This window comes from Arvicanthis niloticus, chromosome 21 (assembly GCF_011762505.2).
Source record: "Arvicanthis niloticus isolate mArvNil1 chromosome 21, mArvNil1.pat.X, whole genome shotgun sequence".
Classification (NCBI taxonomy): Eukaryota; Metazoa; Chordata; class Mammalia; order Rodentia; family Muridae; genus Arvicanthis; species Arvicanthis niloticus.
Window position 1 is genome coordinate 51,232,303 of NC_047678.1, and position 4,267 is coordinate 51,236,569.

General features: G+C 45.2%; 1 pseudogene; it reads right to left on the reverse strand.

Annotated features, from left to right (window-relative positions):
• Positions 1-1,887: 1,887 nt before the first annotated feature.
• LOC117693257 (putative sperm motility kinase W pseudogene) lies at positions 1,888-3,338 on the reverse strand (annotated as a pseudogene).
• Positions 3,339-4,267: the final 929 nt, after the last annotated feature.

The window sequence follows — 4,267 nt, forward strand, 5'->3', positions numbered from 1 at the left end:
TTATTATTGTCCCACTGTGGACAGAAGCATTCACCAACCAAGTATCCTGGATTCCTGGGTGTTGGTGTTTACTCAAATCCACGAGTAACACTCAGCTCTCACACTTGAAGTCCACCTCATTTGAGGCCTGAGCTTCTTTTGTCAGCTTTACAAGGTGTCTCAATCTTGTTGCATCCAGCATCCTACTGTCATAGCCCTCTTGTCTTTAGTGTTCTCATAGTGCACACTGTTGTGGCAGGCTGTGTGTGTTCATATGGAGACAGGGGAATCATCATATGAGTGTTGAGAGCAGTGTCAAGCTCAAGTGCTTCTGCCATAAATGTGGACATCACAGCCTCCCAGGACATCCTGCAGCTGACACAGGATCTTCCAGAGACTGTCCATCCTGAAAGTCCATACAGACATGTAGAAAAGAGAGGTCCAGTTCTTCTCTTCAACTGTATCCCCTGAGTTATGGTACAGGATTCAATTCTGACTATTGGAAGGGCATGTCTTCATCATGATCAGAGATAGAAGGAATAGGTTAAAGGAGAGAAACAAGGACCAGTTGTGTTGCTGTGACTGCTCCCACTTTCACAGAAAAGCAGGCCACACAGGCTGACTGATCTTCATGTTGCCAGTACTCTGACTGTCTGTGATCCTTGAACCTCTGTGTGTGGTCCTTCAGCCAAGTACAAAGACTAACTACACTGTCACTGTACAGAGAAGGCTCCAAAGTCCAGGGCTTGAACACTCCTGGTACTTGGTGCTGGATCAAATCCTGGAGGCACCTGGAGCTCTCACAATTCCTATGTCCCCTAAGCCTCCTGCTGTCAGCTGCATAGAATGTAACAAGCCATCCAGGGTGGTCTCTTAGGAAGATGGCTAGTTCAGAGGCTGCTTGAGTTTTAATTTAGAGTGATACCTAAGGGATCTTGGTTAGTATGAGAGGCCATGAAGGCACATCCTACATATGCACAAGGGTGGGATGTTGACATGGTGTCACACAGGATGTCCTGTGCCTGCACAGGAGCTGCCCAAGACTGCACATGTGCTGAATGCATACATAAACCTTAAAGAACAGAGCTGTGGAAGAAAACTTTGGATCACTGCTCCTTGCTTGCTCTTGAGCAGGCCTCTGCAGGCCTCACAGGGAGCAGATTTCTCCTTGTTGGTAGCAGGTCAAATGATGGGAGAAAAGGATAGCCAAGAAGGCCAGTAGTTACTTTCCCGGGACAGTCAGTGTGAGGGTTTGTTGCCTTGAGCCTGGTGGCAGTGATGATTCTCTGCCAGCTAGTCTGTACTGGATAGGAGGTGACTTAAAAGACCAGCATGGTGCTATATGACCAGGCTCTGAATGCCACTGTGGAGATTCTGGTGACACTGCAACCATCTCCTCTAGAAAGAGCATCCAGGATGCACAGGAACTAGGTGTCTACCTCAGCTTCCCATGAAGCCACCCAAGCAGCGATCTCAGACTTCACAGGGCTCAGCACACACTGCCTGTCCAATAGAATTGTAGGGAGCCATTGAGGTGGTACTTTGTTGCTTTGACCATGGTCACTCTGACAGGCACTAGGTCACTATGTCAAGGGTCTCTATAAACTTGTTCCCAACTGACAACAGCTGTACAAGTCGCCATTTCGCCCTGGCTATACCCACAGTCTCTAGCTGATTACTGCTGTTTATTTGCATCAGATACCACCTAGGCTTGGTCCAGCGGGATTTCTTCTTGAGGTAGTATGCCAAGTAGCAGACTTTAATCCAGATGGGGTAGAAATACAACTGACCACCCCATGAGAACCCAGAAATGTATACATTTTGATTTTACCTATGAAAAGACATGAATAAAGATAGAGAAAATAAAATTCAGACCACAACAGTTTACCTATTGATTGGGTTTGGCCTCTATTCTCTTTCAGTGGAGCCGTTTCTTGGAAGATATAAGTGGGTTTTTGTCTTTGGAGCCCTCAGGAAACAACAGAGTCTTGATAGGCAAACCCTGATTCTCTTGCATAGCCTCTTGAAGTACCCAATATTCTGAGGGGATGATGAGGTTTCACTGTCAGTCTACCTCAGGTGGCAGGGGAATTCCCTCTTCTGATATGCTGCTGGAGACACATGGGGCATCCACAGCTCCAGAATGGAGGGCACAAGCAGTATCTCTGCTCTTCTTCTTGGGACAATGTAAAGCAATGTCGGGCATGGAAGCATGGCTTGCTACCTTGTGTCCTCAGAGTGTCAGGGCAACAGTGCTATGCTCTCCTGATGGCTGAATGTAGAGGAGGCCAAAGCTGGGCTCACTGGCCCTTTTCTTTAGTGGAAGACCAGAGATAGAGGGATGTGCTGGTAATGGGATGGTGGAGGGCAGGGATCCACAAGCTTAACTGAAGTGGTAGATCCATACTCAAGCCTCTCCCATGCCTGCTCTTTTAAAATCATGTATGCCCCCAACAATTTATCATATGTTTGCTTTGGGATTCTGAGATCTTATTGGTTTTAAATCCCATGCCACAAAGAATTCTATACTACTGGAATCTGGGTAGGTGTCAGGTGAGATATTCACATGAAATGTTATGAGAATGGATGTTTCTCAATGTCTTCAATGGAAGGCCTAGTCTCTGGGGAAACTGAGCATTTGCTGAATTAGGTTTTCAAGGTGCCCAGAGATGTGACTTGGAATGTCATAGGTCCCTGTGGCAATGTTTTCCTCTATCCCTTTAGGCATGCTTCCTCTAAAAGGGTGGTACCCACTGGTGATAAATGAGAGTAGCACACCAAGACTTCACACATCTGCTGCCTCACCATTGTATGGCTCCCGTAGTACAAGCTCTGGGATATAAAAGGCCTGTGTTCCACACTGCTCTTTCAGTAATGTGCCAGGTCTGGGCTTGGTGGATAGGCTAATGTCTATCATCTTCACATTACCCTCTGCATCTCTGAAGATATGCTGAGGTTTCATGACTTGATGTACAATGTCAAGGCTGTGGGAGTACTTTATGGCTGACACTATCTGCCCAAATATTTTCTTTGTCTCTTCCTCCTGTAGTGGGCCATCCTCCATTATCAGGTCAAAGAAGTTTCCTCCTGGAGCACACTCAGTAACTAGATGGACCGATTTGATGTTACCCCAACGTGAAGGTGGCAATGATGTTACAATGGTGTAGTGTACCCAATGTGGATGTTTCTGACAGGATCTGCCTGATGTGCTTCGTGATGATCTCTACAGTTTTTATGGTCACCATGTCATGAGTTTTTCTGTAGCAGATGAGATTCACAGTGCCAAACACACCCTGGCCAATAGGAAAAAGGACCATATAGTGACTCCTGAGTTGGTTCTTTCTGGAGTTGCTGATCATGAAGCTAGGTTTCCTAGATGGCTCCTGATTGAACTTTATATAATTTATTCCTTGCTTCCCACCCCTTCTTCATTCTTTATTGCTCTTTTCAATTATGCATCTTCTCATAATTAAACTTTCCTGATTTGTCAGGGATGGTGCCTAGGAGTTGGAGAGAACTTTCAGATTCCATGGGATACACCTATCTCTGCACAAATACTGCCAAGATCCAACCTGTCACACCCTGACATAGCAACTGGAAAAAATCTACTCTGACATTGTTAGACATAAGCTTGCTGTGGTCTACTGCTCCCACTCTCAATCTGAAGGCTCTTTGAGTGCCAGCAATTCTGAGAAGTTGATTCTTGGGCCCCCAGAGAAGTTTTGGTCCAGTTAAGGTTTTTACAGGCAGGCAGGAAGGCAGTTGGCAAGAGATGTTCTATGTACAGGGAGAAAGGCAGTTATAGAGAGATGCCCTATATACAGGGAGGATGGCAGGTGGGAACAATAGTCTACGTTCAACTGCTCTTCTCAAGATTATCTGGGCTCATCCAGATGTGTATGTTGGACACTAGGATTCTAGCTATATTTGGCTCATCCATGGAGGTATCTTCTAAGGAGAGGGGAAAATCCCTAAGGAAAGAACTGCCCTAAATTAAAAGAGTTGTTCCCAATTTAGTTAGCTAAATGCCCTCTCTATTTTGATATTCCTAAATGAGCTCTCCGAAGACACATAACCTTCTTTTAAAATTCTGGCATCTTCTAGTAGAATGTTTTCCCTTATATTGACACTGGACCCCTGAGAACCCCAATGCTGATACAGATTTGGGTTTTCTTGTCTGAATTCAAAGGAATCAAAATGGCTTAAGTTTCTTTTACTGACAATTCTAACCAGTCACGTTTGAACATTTGAATCTATGAACCAAATATTTATTGGGCCACTAAGTTAT